Here is a 17,164-nt window from a genome sequence, read left to right as displayed (position 1 = left end):
TTTTCATCTCTATAGTGAATGTCAGGTCAGGTTGCTGGCAGCTCGTCGTAAGTTTGCCAATCATTTGCGTGGAAGCAGCGAAGAGTACAATACGGTAGCGTCGCTTTCATAGTTATATGACGTATTTCTCCTAGGCTGACCATGAGCTTAGGAATTGGGGAGGCCGCACTGCTTGGCAGAAAACGATCGAGTGCCCTCTTACAGTGGCCGCTGTCTGCCAAGAATGGCGTCTCTAACGGACCGTTCAATGAGCGCTAACGGACCGCTTTTTGGTGCGGAAAATATCCGCCTCGTCGCTTCCTCTCCGTCACTGATGATTAACTAAGGTACCTAAAGACGACGGTGGGCAGCAGGAAAAAAAAAAAAAACAGATAAGTGTGCTAACATTGGCAAAAAGTAAATAAATGGCCGCTACTTGGCCAACATCTGGACACGGCCATAAATCTACGGCGGCCGTGAAGCTTATCGGAGAGACACAGGGCTTCCTTCCCGGCTCCCAGAGTATCACCATAGGGCACGTGGTCTCCGGAGAGAAACGGGATTTCCCCTTCTCTCTCTCTTCTCCCTCTACTCCCTAGCGATGTGGCGACCGCTGCGTGCTAGTTAGCTTCGCTCGTTGTATCACCGGGCGTTCCAGACTAAGGTGAGGTGCCCGCCCACCCAACCGTCCTTCATGGGCGGCGAAATTCGAAATGAGGGCGAAGCGGAGGAAGACGGGCTCCGTGAAAACCGTTGGCGCAGCAGAAGACCGACCGTGAAGGGAGATAAGCCGCACTGCGCTTCCACAGTGCAAGCGGTAGCAGGAACAGCAGCGGTGATGGCGGTCGCACTCACCGGGATTCGGACAGGAGCGAAAAATGACCAAAGAAGTATAGAAAGCTGATGAGTCGGCGCGCGTGAAAGCACGCGAGACCCGGAATGGTGACGCGTGCGCATTGCGGGCATGGGGGCAAACCCCGGCGTGAGTTGTCCTCTGTGGGGTCATAAGTCGGGGAGAGCGGAAGGGCAGTGCGAGGAAGGTGGATGGTCCAGGGAAGTAGGAAGAGCGTAACAGATGAATCATTGTTTGGCTAATGGAGGACGCCGCGTGAGAGCACAATGAGCGCTCGCCAGGAAGAAGAGACGCTGCTTGCCGGTTGTAACGAGCTGAATATTTTTTTTTTTTTGTATATTGTGACAGAGTTTGCCTTCGTGGTCAGTCACTGCCAGCAGCGTCATCGCAACTTTTCACCCGTAGAGCAGTTGGGGACCTGAGCCGCCTTCGACCCAGCATCGGCTTCGGTGCGGAAAGACATATCCATCCCATCTTCCTATACTACATCGCCGGACCTGGGGAGAGCCCAGAGCGCCCGTGACTAAAGCCATGAGCCCTGACTACAGCCATTTTGTCGCTTCAGATCTGGAGCTGGCCCCCTCAAAACGCGCTCATTGCTTAATTTTTTTTTTCTTTTTCGCCTGCAGTCTCCCTCACCGCGCCCTTCAAACGCTGTCCCCCGACCCACCCATTCCTGAAGCTGCGTTGTACCTCCGGCAGGCGGAGCGCGTAGCGTTTCATCTGTTCGTTTTTTTTTTTTTCTTCTTCTTCTTCTCCTTGCTCTACAACTGCGCTTTGCGGGAGATGAACGCCGGAATGAAATGGCTTACGCCGCAATCTCCAGTTACCGCGGAGCATGTAATGTCGCGTTTTCCTCTGCTCGGAACCCTCGTTCCTCTGAGTATATGTGCTTTTATGTATCGCTTATTCCTCTCCTTCCTTTTCATCCCCTCCTTTCCCTTTATTGCTGTCCTCGCAGTTGGAGGCGATTATCCCTTGTCGCCTTTGCCCGCCTGGCTTCTTAAATCTGGCGGCTCCGTCATGTCGCCCTGATTTTGTCGTTTCCTTTGGCGCTTCTGCTTGGATTGTATTTGATTTGAGACAGCCGTAGGAAGTGCCTTCGTTTCTGATTTCCTTTTGGTCGCAGGGTTCTGACCGCTAACTTGACACTTGCGCCGCTCTTTCCTCGAAAGTGTTCGAGGTAGAAACGGCGCATTCCAGCGACGGCTTCCAACTTTTACCAGCTTGTTTTCCTGCGTTATTGGACATCGTGGGTGACAGCGACGCCAATTCTCCTCTAGCTCCTCTTTGGCTGCCTGTCTTTCTGCTTATGAGCCGTCGGGAAAAGCAGGCTTGTTGCTACTAATTTGGGGCCGAAAAGGCTGATGGCAGTCGGCAGGGCTTGTAAGTCAACATCTGTTTGCAGCGCTCGCTATCTCCTGACCTCGGGGTTCGCTTTTATATTTGTTCTGTAAGCAATTTGTGGCCGTAGACGACGCAAACGCCTAGATTGGGAATGAATGATAGTTTTCACTGGCAAATGTTGTAACCTTTCGTCTTCGCCAGAGTTACTAGAACGTATACAAATTGAAATTAATGACACCCTAGTCGAAGTCAATAAGGAAAAATGGACATGGCCAGGACACGTAATACGAAAGCTAGATGACCGATTATCGCTAAGAGCAACTACTGGGTTTGAAGAGGAAATCAAAGGTAGCAATGGGCAGCATAACGTTAGGCAGGCGTATGGATGGACGGATAAAATGCTTTATTAAGTACCAAAAGGATATTTCAGAGCCGTGATGGGCGGACCTTCTAGTCCGGCAATAAATTGGTCTTTAGCGCGCAGCTTCAGCCGTGTTCACCAGTCCTCGCTGGTCTTGTTGGTTATCGCTACACGGAATGGCCTCCAGTTGCTCGCTATACAGGTTGGGGATTGGATCTACCTGGAGTGTATCCTGACATTCCCATATCATGTGGTATGTATCTGCAATTAGTGATAACACAACTGACACAGTAAAGTTAGCTTCCTACGATAAAGTTCACGAGAATGATTCCTCGAGGAAAACGGTCGGTAAATTTAATTTCCACGTTGCGTTCAGACTTTTTAAAGCAAATAATTCAATTGCATCACTGTATTGGCGCAAAACTACCACTTTTCCTTTGTCAAGCGGTATCACTTTCCGGCATACGCGCCGCGACAGCGCCGGAATCGATTCTTTTTTATTTCCGAAGTTCAGCATCAGCGTCTGCATAAACAGCAGCAGAAACGGACAGGGAGAACTTGTCACGGGAGAAATTATTGAGAGCGCCGCAGTGCACGCGAGACGAGGAAATCAGCCCAATTAACCAGGGGCCGTGACCCATGAAGACGCGACCGGAGCGAGCAAGAGAGCTGGAAGGAAGCTGCCCAGAATCGCACAGAAAGTAAAGAAAAAAAAAAGGCATATAAGAGGGAGGAGGTCGAGCGTGCAAGAACCGTGCTAACCCCGTTGCAGGCCGCCTGCGGGGGACAAGTGCTGGGGAAGAGGAACAGCAGAGGCGAACAAGAGGAAGTAGAAGGTGGGCAGAAAACAAAGCAAATGCCGAGTTCCGCGCCCTGAGAAGAGCAAATGGGCTCAGGGAGCGATTCAATCGAATTCTTGGAGCCGGCAGAGAGCGCAGGCAACGGCAGAGGCCCACTCCTGCTGCGCCGCGCATTCTTCGGTATGCAAGTCTCGAAAGACCGCGAGTGTTCTGAAGAGGGTAGGAAGATCGGAAGAAGAGAGTCCGTGGATCCCTGCGCTCCCTTCTTCCCTTTCTCTGTTTTACTCCTTTCGTCATCTTCCCGGGGATGAAACGAACCAAGAAGGGAGAGGTAGCAAAAAGGGAATGGCAAAGGAAGGGATGAATGGAAGGGAGAGAGAGAGAGAAAGATAGGGTACTAAGGTTTGGGTGAGCGGGTGTTGCGGGATCCCTGCGCTCTACCCCTTTCTGTATTTACGTCCTTTCATTGTCTTCACAGGGAATAAATGAAGCGAGTGGGAAGAGGTGAGGAAATGGGGAACAGAGAAAGGAAGCGATAGGTGGGAGGAAGGGAGGGGGTTGGGTAGGTAGGGAGAGTGGATGGTGTGGAAGAGTCTTGTGGGCGTGTGGAACGTCGGCGGCGGCAGCGCGCCATATAGCGACGCCGCCTCTGGCTGTGGTGCAGCCGAGTCGTTAAGTAGAAAGCGGCGCAGCGAAAGCAACAAAAGTACACGCATATTGTTTGCCGCGCGCCGCTTTCTCGGCGCGTGCTTCCAACTTTCCCGCGGCACGCATACCCCTTTGCCTCTCCCGCCTGCTCCCTCTCCACCCCTCTGGCCGCTCCATTCACCTCCGGGCAAGATTCTCCTTTGGAGCGCTCCCCCCATTTCGCACAGATGACTTACTTTGTATTCAGGTTGCAGAGGCACGAAAGGAGTTGAGGTGGGCTCTATATCTAGCGCTGTGAGGCGGCGGCTTCCCGGCGATGAAGAAAGGGGAAAGGAGGGCAAGGAGGTTGGCGTATAAGATCGTTTTCGCCATTCTTCTGTTTTTCGTTCTTTTCTCCGTCCCTGCCTTATTCAGTTCAATGCCGGAGTAAGTACTTTCCGACTACGGCCACGGGCGAACGCCATTGGTACGGCGCGCGAGCCTCGCTTCTTTACCTCGTTTATTATTGTTGTCTCTTTCCTCACTTTGTTAGCGCGATACTTTTCGCCCTTCTTTCGCTGTGATACCTTTCTTTCTTGTCCTTCGGAATGCTCGGAGCAGTCCAAAAGCCAACCAACTGAGGGAGCGATTGAAAAGTGATTTGCTGCGTTGAAGCCCGCATATTGTGGCAACTGGAGCCTCTCACGATTTTCTTCTCCGCGCGTGTTGTGTTTGTCCTCATGCGTGAGGTCTAAGCACCACAGCTATTCGTGTTTCGCTCGCCGATAATATATGCATCAAATTCTGGGAGGAAATGCAGGTGTTGAGAGTGAAGGTTTTGTCACGGTTGCTGTGTAAAAGACTTCGTAGGCGTTAGAGCCAGCGCAGTATGCCGTAACAGGCAGACGCGTTGGGCTCGTTCCCCCAAATGGCTTGACTAGGTATCACGAAAGATAAATTTAGATAAATTTCGTTCCGAGTGGCGCTAAAACTCTAAGACTACATTCCTGGCGCATTCGTGGCTCGAAAGCTCCACGATGGAAATAATGAATGACGCAAGCTGCCTTGGTGCAAGGAGAGGGACAAGAAATAATTCAAGTTCCAGGAGCCTAAATGTTTTCAGGCTCCAATAAACCTTCGCCGTCGTAAACATTTTGAATTTTTTAACAAACACAGAGCGTCTGCCACTGCTTCTAAATCATTATTTATGTGTTCATTTACGTACCCCTTTGTTGAATGAACGACTACTCAGTGCACAAAGTACCCCCCCCCCCCCCCCCCCCACCATTTCACTAATTTGCACGAGGTAGCGTTTCGTCTCCTTGCATTTATTGTTGTGAAAGCGTTCTTATTCTTGCATGCTTTGTTTCCTATGCTACATGCCATTCTCTTGTTTGCTTCTTTCGCTCGCTTTGTAGCATAAATTTTAGCCCAACAGCTCTCATTCTATATCATTGGCCAAATATTTAGGGAAATCCCTCAAGGTGGAGTAGGTTGTGCAACCGTAAGGCTGCGCTTGGGTGGATGTCACTGAGTAATTACTCCCTTATTATTCAATATCCCTAAGACAAATTTATGTGTACGAGTGCAACAATAGCACACACCTGGTGACGTTATAAATTTACGGAACAATACTTAGCAAAGAAGTTTCTCTGCGTTCAGAGTGCGCTTCCTGAGATAGAGCGATGAAACGTGCGATTTTCACTCTTAGAAAGGAGCTGCACTATATGCTTTGCCAAGCTGCGTCCAAAGCCGGTCACATTGCGTTTTTTACCCCTGATATTCATTCCCATAAACATTTAAGTGCAGGTGTGCGTACTAAGCATCATTATGGCCTCCTTTATGGAGCGGGTGATTGCGTGCGCGCTTTTGCTACGCTCCGTGTTCGTGAGAACGAGCCAGCATATGCGCTCTTCTTCTGCACCTGTACAGGTATAATCGGTATAAAGGAAATCAGCTTATTAGCGTGTCATAAATGATTAGCCACCATATTCTTGTGAAAATAACACTTGATAATCTTCGCTTTAAGCAGCTTTCCTCTAGGCACTTGGTATCTTCAGTGCTTTCTGGAATTCCACGGAGGAAAATTTTAATTCAGAGCTTGATAGTGGGTTAATCAGTGTTCAGTTTATTTTTCGTGGCTGTTGGTGCGGATTTTGTCTGTTTTCAGCCCCATAAATGTTGGGGATCTCAATTCATTACCAGTGTTTCCGTCCAAAGCTACTTCATAAGCCTTGACGCTAATGCATTCCGCTTTATTTTTTTTCTCCCCGTCTCTCCGCAGTGCGCAAGAAAGGGAGTCTTCGGTGCTTCGGAAACTGTAAGTGCCTGCATTTTCTTGCACTCACGCTGAAACTTATTACCTCGGTTTCCCTAAGTGGGCGTAGGTAACCCTAATTTTCCCGAAACGCAATCTTTCCGCGTTTCCGTTTTGTATAGGTAATCAGCGCGGCTTCCGGCTCGCCTATAGCGCCTTATTAAGGTATGGTTAGCGAAGGCTGGATTAACTGTGGAACCAGAGCTTCATCATGAGCTGTAACTAATTTGGTGTTTACTTAGAATCTTATATTTTCGTAATACTCCGTCTCCTTGATCTATACACTATTCCTCATTGAATCTGAAAAAAGGGTAATTTCGAGAAAGAGGTTGGGAAATGACTGAGTGAGACGATTCTTTCACTGTAGCGCAGCTCCATAATATGCATACTTGTCACTGAATGAAATTCTGCGTTGTAGCTAGTTGCTTTCACCAGTCTTTAAGTAGCGCTAATATTTTTCTTATTCAGTCATATTACAGAAGAGAGGTCTAAAGTGTTTGTGTGAAAGCCATTCGTAGATAATACGACATCTAAAAGTCACCGTGTATGTACAAAACTGCAAAGTATACATAAGGGCAGCTAGAACGTTTTTCGTGAAAGTTGGTTTCACTTACTACTTTCTGAATTCCGTAAACGACGACGCGCAATTCATCACTCGTTGTAGTGAAACAAACAAACAAACAAACAAACAAACAAACAAACAAACAAACAAACAAACAAACAAACAAACAAACAAACAAACAAGTAGTGCATGGTTCTCAGTACGGGCCTGTCTAGCCGTTTTGTTTGTCCATGCAGCGCTATAGGCGACACATGACGGCGCAAGACTAGGCCCCGCATTCGTCGAAGGATGCAAACACGGAAAAGCCAGAGATGTTTACTCCACCTCTGGGAGAAACGCGGCTAGAAAAAGAAATAAAGAAAGAAAATGCGCCTTAAGTACACAGGACTATCTCGGCGGCCCTTTAAAGAAACATGTGCGTCGCAGTAAACGCTTTGAAGTGTGGCGTGCTTCGAGAGAAGCATGATTTTTCAAGCATAAAACGAGGAGGAGGATGAGGAGGATGAGGAGAGGGCTGTACGTTTCAATTAGTCGGAGCGGTGTGCACAGTTTAGCAAAGCGAGGAAGGAAGGAAGAGACAAATGAAAGGCCCAAGGAACGCACGGACGCCCGGCGCAGCGATAAGGAACGATGGATGGGCTCCTGTTGACGTTAGGCACGAATTCTGTTTATGCCGACGCTTGCATCGAAATGAGCCGAGGGGTGGAGTCGTAGCGGGTGGTGCCTATCTGCTTTTCGCAATTTCAATCGAGCGACTCCCGAGACGCCCGCTCGCGATACACCGTGTAAGACATGTCAGTAATAAAACGCACGTCGCCGGTCCAAGCCCTGCAGATAAGACGTTCGTTCCTTGACGTAACTGCAGACACGCCCTTGCAGGTGCATTAAGGGCCTCACTGTACGAGAACGCCGCTTATCACATTCTCAGGTGCACGGGACATTTTAAGAGCGAGATTCTTTCTTGTTCCGCTCTAATTTTTATTTCGTTTCGTCTCGCCGCCAGAGTTATTAGTTTAAAAGCACGTGTGCTGCAGAAGGAGACGGGGAAAGCAGCACTAAATAAATTGCTTCGCAGATAGAGGAGGGGGGGGGGGGGGGGTGAGGCTTAAATGGCTGTATGCTAGCTGAAAAAGCAGGAACCTGTTGTACCCGAGCTTTATCATTCGGCTGATATCGCAGCGTTTGTTGCAGGCCTACCAATGCTGTACAAGATGTTTATCTGAGACCTTACAAATCGACGAGGAGATTATAGGTGGACCCTCGGACCCAGGTGTTTGTTCAAGGACAGCAAGCGGGAAGATAATTCTCAAAGGAGAGTTGGATGAACTTCGTACACGTCGGCACGGCGATGAATTTTGCTTAACTGCATAAATATCACTTCGGTTGCATCAGACCCATGATTTGCGATGCGCTTGTTGTGAAATTTACGAGGTTTTTCACATTAATTTGCCGTACTACTAGCAACGAAGAGAACGGTTCAAGTTGTAAACAGTGAGTAAAAAGACGCACGCTTTTTAGTGAATTTCAGCGTAAAGTCACATAAGGGTTCCGCCCGGCGTTATCAGACTAGGACTAAATAAGCTTAACAAGAGGTGAGGTTTATCGAGCATACTCATGCACGCGGAGAAAGAGGCTTAAAGGCCATCCCACAATCAACTCCAAGCACCGTCCGCATATAAAGTCGTTAACGCAAATAAACTCGCTCCGGGTGTTACGCCACCGCTCGGCTATGTAGAACACGGTTATATATTTTGTCGGACGCTATCTTCCATCTAAACTGCGCTCAAGTCAGACCTCTGGCCTGTGTTTTAGCGCACTCTTAGGGCGGCGCCTGACCCCCTGACTTACGGTAAAGTAGATTGCAGCCTCCAGGGGATCGCCTTACCTCTCCGATGGGCCTGCAAGAACAGAGAAATGGAATGAGCGGTGAGCCGAGAGGAGCTGGACGGAGATAACTCGGCAGCCTCGCCGCAAAAACAGACGTGCGTGAGCAGCATTGCGCAACAAGCCAGCAGTCGGGTATTCTGCGCCAGGGGTTCTGGGTCAGGGGCTCGCGTTGAGGAGAGGATGGGTGGAGGAGGTTGTCGCGTAATAAAGAGCCTGCTTGGCTGCGGCTGCCTCTGCGAGACGCGTTATCGCACCATAATGCCGTGTTGCTCGCCTGTGCACCGCAAGCCGACGCCGCCGCCAGCTCGGAAGCGCTCATTAAACACGTCGTCGCGATACGGCGTAGATTAGGGCCTATTCAAGCGCGCCGCGGCCGCCGCCAGCGCCTCGAGAACGCTGGCCGGCGACACTGCGGAGGTGCCGATAAGGAAAGCTTCCCGAAGCATCGGCCGCCTCCCTCGACCCGTCTCTCCCTCCTTCCTTCCCCACCTATCCACCCTTCTCGTCTCCTCCCAACACGCCCCCAACCAGCACGCACTCAGCGTGCTCAGGCACTTGCCCAGAGCTTGGCTTGGCTCGGCCCTACTTGGCTTGGCTCGCGTTCCCTTCATTGCGTGCACGCGCTCGCTAGTGCGCGCTGCTATCGGGTTTGTCGGAGTTAATTAAAAGTTGCAGAATTTACCCAAGCATTCGAGGAGAAGACCTTGGCTATATCGCCCATCGCGCTTCCAGAGCCTTTCATACAACTCTCCTCTTGCAGCCCCCTCGCTGTCGCGTCGCTGCAGCGTGCTGGCCCTTCCCTTCAGCCTTTCGTAACTAAGCCTGCTAGTGTTTGCGAGTTGAAAAGTCTTTCGCGTTTCGAGTGCGGTCTCTAGCTTCGCAGAGCCCGTGTTTCCCATTGCCGCTGCAGAATAAATGAACTTTTTGAATACGACCGATAGCGGCTGCATCCTATCGGCAGTAGCGTTGTGAACACCCGATTTCGATCTGTTCTGTTTTACGGCCAGCCATGCTTTGTGGGTGCATAAGCGCAGACGGCCTGCTTTATGTAAACAAGAAGCGCATAAATATTTCCCTCTGGAAGTTGAACCTTTGCAGGCGCCGCATATTTGACTTCTTTATTGCCTCCATGCGTACGACGTACAGACGGTGTAGCTGTGTTAGCGTTTCAGAAAATCATCCTTTTCGCATGCGAGAGATGCGGCGTAATTTCGTCCTGCTCACTAAATTCAGTATGTCTTCCTTTTCTGCGTGTTTTTAAAGCTGGTCCCGCCGCGGTGGCTCAGTGGGCTCGACCGTGAATCATGAGGACGTGGGTTCGATCCCAGCCGCGGCGGCCATGTTTCAATGGAGGCGAAACGCAGGGCGCCCTCGTGCTGTGCGCTGCTAGTATACACGGTAGTCGATACCCGGGTGGTTGAAATTCCAGGAGCCTTCTATTGCAGCATCCCTCATATTCCGAATTAAACCATTTTAAACCAATCCATCCTTATGAAACCCATAAAAAGACAGTCTTGCTCTGGCATCAGTTACCGTGCGGTAAATCCGCTAGGCATTCACAAATTAATGTGATAGCTCATCAGTATCTCTGTGTAGTAAAAATGTGCGATATAGTTTATTCCACTTAATTGATTTCCACCTTTATACAATGGCAACCAGGATGAGACGTACTTGCTTACAGATATAGTAGCCTGGCGATTTTCTTTTAACTGTTAAATGGCCATACGAGGAGCATAATAATTATAAAACACCCTGTAGTCTCTCTAATTATGCAATTTCACCTGTTCACTTGGTCGGCTTGCCCGCTATGCAAACTTTGTGCATTTCCAAGAGAAATATCAACCTGTGTGTGCCGAATGTTTAACTTATGCACGTAATTTCATTATGTTCGCCTATGCATATTCATAGCCTTAATTGGTACATGTAACTGCCCAAAAGTAAAGCGAGAACGCTGAATTGTAATGAAGAGACTACTTACCATTAATCTCACGTCACCTTTTCCAATTGTTGCATCAACGCACTTCTAAATAATGTTTAAGTAACAGCTGTGCCTGTCGCAAAAGGAAGCGGAATGAGTGGCTCCTTAGTGTTTTGTCTCGTCTTGCGAAGCGTGTGCGGAGATTTTCACGTTGACAACGGAATACGTGTATTGAAATCCTTTTAAGAGTAACAGGGGCTGTAAGCTGTGACAAGCGATAAACGGGAATGACGCCGGTCAGGCGGCTTTGTGCGCGGATCGAGAAGCGACGCCGTAAATGTTCACCACCTAGGCTAGGACTGCTCGTAAAAAGGTTAAGCAAGGGGGACAAGCTCGCGAGCTGGTGCGTGTAAGCGGTGTAAGCGCAGAGAACGGGGATCGCAGCACCTTTTTGTTCCGTGCTTTGCTGAAGAGTGTTTTGTGTGCTCCTGAAAGCTACAGTTGTCCTAGCCTGGGCGGTGCAACTTCTCTGACCACAAGCTTGTTCTTCGCGTGTGTCTCTTATCATATACCTCGCAGAACCTGGAATTATACAAACCTCTGTTGAGGCCTTTCTGCGATCCCAGCTCAAGAAAGTACTCCGCTTCGGCAACACCCACGAGTCTGACAATTGTAACTCATAGTGACGCGAGAGTGATTTACAATAGCGAGGAATAAGATTTTAGCTTTGTGAGCACACACACACACACAAACAGTAATAATGAAAGGGAAGTAACAAGCTCTGTTAGTCGGCGTAGATACCATCGAAGCACAAGTTTGCTTAGTAAAATACATCGATTCCAGTATCTCAGTTTAGTTGCACGCGTTAGGCGCAAGGTGTGCTACACGTGGTTAAGCACAACATAAAGCTTGCATCTGCGTACTATAGGGTTGTAGACGAAACGCCTTCCAAATCGAACTTGAAGGATGTCCTTTTTGTCCCACGCTCTAGCTCAATTACGCGCCTTACCGACAGTTCCACATTGAAAGGCACGTAATTAAAGTTTCACGTTGGGAATAGGGAGCAAGCCTAAGTTGATTGTGTTCGGGGTTTTGGGACTGGCGGACTTCGTTAGTGACTCGGAGTTGGTCCGGTGGGGGTGTGACAAGGGGCGCCGAGACACACGACACGAGGTTGGGGGCCGAGAAAAAAAAAAAAAAAAAAAGGCCAGTCACTCAGGTCGGGATCCCCTGTTCGACCGCCCCGTGAGAGTCGGGGTCGGATGGAACTGCAGGTAACGGTAGTACCGGTGGGTGTCCCGGGTTGCTGGTGCGAAGGGGGAGAGGAGGTCTTCGACACGCGCCGCGCCACCGCGACCAACGTGGACGGAATCGACCAGACAGATGATCCGCAGAGGCAGCGGATCATTAGTTGAGGATTAAAGGCGCGGGCTTGCCCCCTTCTTTTCCTCCTTGTATTTATTATTTTCGTTCTTTTCCTTCTCAACGCGCGCACTCCTTTCCCTCTTTTCGCTTCTCCGCTAAAACGCTGTGTTGTGACAGCCTTTAGCTTGGGATAAGCTTCGCTAAAAGGGGAGGAAACAACGCTAAGAGAAGCTGAGTGTCGAACGAAGTCGGTAGATAGCGAAAAGGAAGGAATCGAAACAAGAGAGAGCTTGCTGCTAAGACGGCCTGAGAAAAGAGGCTTGGCTTCTCTCCGTCCGAAAGCGCCGGCGAAGAGCGTTGACTTCTGATGGGTGATGCGGCAGCCGCGGGGATTTCAAGTGGCGGGGAAGGAAGAACTTTGCGAGTCGGGTTACAGCAAGGCTCGACGCTCCCTCTGCAGTTTGGCCAGCTAGGAAAGAAGGTGTAACAAGCTTGCGCCGAAAAGCAGATTTGAGGGAGCGTAACGACGGGACTTTTACAAGTTGACGCGCAATTGGTCGAAAGCCCGCTTTTGTGCCCCGGCTGCGGACCTCAGCGCTCGTTTTCTGGCGCGGTGGCTGTGTGTGTGTGTGAGTTGAAGAGGTGGATTTTGCTAATCCTGCAGCCTCTCCTTGCGATACAGCATGCAAGAAGTTGTGCAACCAGTAATGCTTTGGATAAATAGTTACTTTTTTTTTCCTTTTCGACAAGATAGCTTGACGTGACAGCTTGATCGTCGTTCGATATTTTGTTTAGTTCTTAACACATTATGTAGTGATTCTTACGGTTCTAGATTTGTTGGTGCGATTAAAATAAAAATCAACTGGCCTTATATTTGTTTAAGACAACCTCATACTGGATGCTTTTCGCAATATGAAACGAGAATGACGCCTTGTTGTTGTAGCTAGAAATGTTCACCTAATTCAGAAAACGCTTATTTACTGAAAAATTAATTCATGACAACTATAGCTGCCATCTTTCAAATATAATTCGCAAGCATTTGTCTGTGAGAGTTCAGAGCGTGCGTTCTTTATTCTGATGGACGGTTATGAGTTATGACTGATCATGACGTCTTTTCCATTCCACTAGTATTAATGGTAACACTCCAAATTTTCCTTGGCCTTTCAAATACTGTTCCTTCTAAGTCAAGGCGTTACTTGAGTAGGTCATTTGCGCGAGATGTAATAAAGGTATCAGGCGTGATATTGGAAACGGTGCTTTCGTTACATGACTTACTGAGGGATATAAACCCCATGCACATATCAATCAGGTCCATTGTGAACCATGCCCTCACTTGCTAACAGTTCTTATGCTGAGTTCAATCAACTTACTCAGACCGCCAGGATTTGAAATTGCTCGCTATAGTGCGCCATGTGTTTTTCTTGTACTAATGTTTTTCTTCTGCATCTTTAAACGCATTTTTATTACGCTTCATAGGACATATCTATTCCGTCGTGCATAAACGATGCGGCCCACTTCGTCGTTGGGGCTCATGCATTTTCAGAATCCTCCAAGTGCCCCCGGGCCGAATTTGCGAAATTCTGAAATAAATAATCATTTTATTTGGGTCAACAATAAATGTCAGTGTTTTGTTCATTTTTTTTTTTTGTCTTTAAATAAAACCGGTACAAGATCCTTTCGTCTTTTGACATACAAGGCTGCCTAAAAGTATGTCCATGCTTTGTTATTAGAAGCCTTCGATTCTACACTTTTATTCTTGTACCTGCCGTTTTTACCGAACGTAGGAATAAAAATAAATTCGCGCAATTTTTGCCTGCTGGTTAAAGTGTGCCGTTGAGCTTCTTGAACTGATTGTTAATTTAAGCTTTCGATAGTGTAGTATTATGCAACATGAAACAGCAAGTAATATCTTTCTGTCGCGGTGAGCAAGGTTGAACCGTTCGCACTGTTACAGAAGAACTACAGTAGCTAATCCTCATAGCGCAAAAAAAAAAAATCTCTTCACTGGGGAAAGGTCGCTAGGATATCGCACAATGGATAATCGCACAGCGTTTGCGCCACAAGTGTTACATAAAGCGTGAAAGTTAACGCGGCGCTGGTGGCATCACGGCTAACATAGTTCAAGGTATCTTTGCGCTTCTACTGCAGCGACATACTATTAAACGTTTTCACACCGCCATATGGAGAGTTATAGCTAATGCGACCTAGAACTGACCAAAAAGAATAAACAAAAGTGTAGCAGCAGGAACAGCAGCAGCAGCAGCAGCAGCAGTAGTAGTACATTAGTAGTAGTGGCATTAGTAGTAGTAGTAGTAGTAGTAGTAGTAGTAGTAGTAGTAGTAGTAGTAGTAGTAGTAGTGGTAGTAGTAGTAGTAGTAGTAGCAGTAGTAGTAGTAGTAGTAGTAGTAGTAGTAGTAGTAGTAGTAGTAGTAGTAGTAGTAGTAGTAGTAGTAGTAGTAGTAGGAGGAGGAGTAGTAGTAGTAGTGGTAATAGTAGTATTTGTAATAGTATTTGTAGTAGTATTAGTAGTAGCAGTGGTAGTAGTAGTAGTAGATGCCTATTAGTACTGATGTCGGGTGGCATGGAATAGCAGCATTGCTACTTCAGCAGCATATTGGCAGTAAAAACAGTAGTAGCACGTACATTCTTAACACAGTACAATCATCGCTATGTAATGGAGTAGACACTTTCTAATCAATGGTATTCGAAAACTTGTGCCGTAACTTGATCGACACTAGGAACGCCCCATCAGTAACCATGCGATGTAGGTCTGTTGCTGTGCGCTTGTGAGAGGGGCGCTTTATGGAAGATGGGCGTGTAAACCTATCTCCAGCAGGGGGCACAAGGTCTGTGAGGTTACAAGCATCAACTCTTTATTATTATTATTTTCTTTTTTTTTTTTTTTTTAACGTTGAGATGAGCTCGAAAGCAGCTTTCCTCCGTGTCTGGACGGCAGCAACCTGGGAATGTTCTTATACCCTCTGTTTAATTTTCTTCACTCGTAGTAATACAGCTTATTTGCGAAAAAGAAAAAGGAAATGAAGCAGTATAGAAGAGCAGGCGGGTTAGGTTTTCTTAATCAGCATTTTCCTGACGGCAGTCCTCCCGATGCCCTCATGTTGACTATAGCCAATTGCAGGAAGTTTGTTTTCTACTTAAATCAATAACATTATGCGCGAGACCAAACGGTTCGGTGTTGTACAGTGATCGAAATGCGCTACGCGTAGTTTACACTCTGTTTGATACTTCGGCGGAACCCAATTCACACAGCGACATTGAGGAATAAAGATTCAGAAAGCCAGAATTTTCGATCTAAATTTCGTGGCGTAAAGAGTTGCTAGTAAAGGGAAGGAAAGAAAAACATAAAAAAATTACCTAACAGGTAGAACGTGCCCATAGGGAAAGACGACCCGCAGTAGTATTGATCAGCTGACCGAGTAAACTGAAAGGGTTCGCAAAGAACTATCGCCGAGAAAGGAGGAAGTGGGGGGGGGGGGGGTGAGGGGCAGAGCAGAAAAGTGCCGGAAAAACAGATGCCGAGGTGCAGGAAAGCCATCAATTGGAGCCGCGCGTGCACGGCGCTGGAAGCGGACCAGTCCAATCGTGGCGGCGTCGTTAATCAGTGCCAAAGACAAGCGGCGGCCAGCTACCTGGGAATCTAATTGAAATGGCTCAGCGCGCGGTCCGATTGCTCGCCTGCCTTCCGTCTAAGCCGGTCGTTCACGCGTCTCATTGGTTTCGCCGACAGGTCTGTCTCGGATGGCCGCCCTCCTCCTCCGCCTCGTCCGCCCTTCTTCACCTCATGAGTTCGGTTTTTCTTTTCTTTTTTTTTTTTTTTTCTGGACACTCCAACGCTGACGCTGTCAGGAGTCGGTATCGAACTTTCTCGTGAGCTGCGTACACTTTGTTTCCCTATCCGAAAGGGCCTCCATTCACCTGGAGCCTCCGCTGACATGGCACGCGGCTAAAAATGCGCCACAATCCGAGAAGCAAATAAGAGATACTTACATAATAGAATCGGAAAGGAAAACAATAGAACAGGTTTTCAATAGCATGCCACATGGCTGAGAATGCGGGGAGAAAAAAGAAAATGTTGGTTCGGAAGAAAAGAAATATTTGCCAAATAGGAATGGAAAGCATGCGACAAAATATATAAAATCGAGGGATAGCACTGGCTGCAGTTCGAAGTAATAGAGACGAAGCGAAAGCACGGGAGGCCTGTGCACGACAGCTTCCATGTGCGTTAGATTTGTATAGTCTCGTTATTGCCTCCAACGGTTTTTATATTGTTTACCTTCAATAGCTGCATTTTTCATTTCTTATTTATTCCCATTTCATCACGTTTTCCAAATAACGTGTCTGGTTGCCCATTAGGGGTCAAATTGCTTTAATAATAAGATAAATTTCGTGTCAGCAAACAGCTGTACTTTTGAGCGGGTATCAGCAACCACACTCACTTTATTTCACGTACAGGCTGCAGCGCTCGTACCCGTGCCCGATGATTTTGTCGATTCGTTTCTTTTTTTTTATCACGTATTCGGAAATGAAGGTAAAGCGCTATAATAATGAACCTATTTTCAACTTGAAGAAGGCACAGTAATGCCACTCCGTATAACGTTGACAAAACAGTGCAATGACGCGTGTTGGCGGCGAATCCTGGACGACCAACCTAGTCAGCAGGCCAGAAAATAGAACCTAACTGACCAGGATAAACGAGCTAGTAATGCACTGCCTATCAGGTTAGAGCACTCGTGCTTTGCACGCTGAGCACGTATTCCCTGCGCCGCTAAGGTTGACAAATACGCATATGCGAGACAGAGGCTACACCGACGTCACTAGACTACACTTCGCAAAATGAAAAGGGCATACACAGGAGAGGAATACAAAACGAAACCTCCATGCATGAGAACATTGATTTTTTTTTAACTTGCTGCTTTGAGAGGGAGAGGCCTATCCGCTAAAGGTCTTTCAGCGCTGTACTGTACTAAAGGCGCAGCGCCTTTATAAGAAAAGGCTCAATCAAGGGGAGCCGCCAATGGACAACACAGGTAGGCGTCTGAAACGAGTGATCCATTTCTCTTCCGGTCTGCGAGGCGTGAATGAGACAAAAGTTAAAACAAGATATGATTTCATATCAGTTTCTAGAAG

The 17,164-nt window shown here is 47.9% G+C and overlaps 1 protein-coding gene across 2 annotated transcripts in view; it reads left to right on the top strand.

Moving 5' to 3' along the window:
• The window catches only part of LOC146186613 (irregular chiasm C-roughest protein-like), a 354,131-nt gene that overhangs the window by 64,405 nt on the left and 272,562 nt on the right, over positions 1 to 17,164 (top strand). For both annotated transcript variants that reach the window (XM_084607354.1, XM_084607353.1), the window contains exon 2: positions 6,252 to 6,287. The gene's annotated coding sequence lies outside the window, so the exon portion shown is untranslated. The remainder of the gene's footprint in view (positions 1 to 6,251; positions 6,288 to 17,164) is intronic.

The sequence above is a fragment of the Amblyomma maculatum genome, chromosome 6 (genome assembly GCF_055883805.1).
Source record: "Amblyomma maculatum isolate TAMU_Amacu chromosome 6, ASM5588380v1, whole genome shotgun sequence".
Lineage (NCBI taxonomy): Eukaryota > Metazoa > Arthropoda > Arachnida > Ixodida > Ixodidae > Amblyomma > Amblyomma maculatum.
Note: the sequence above shows the minus strand (reverse complement) of the source record. Positions and strands in the feature narration are given on the sequence as shown.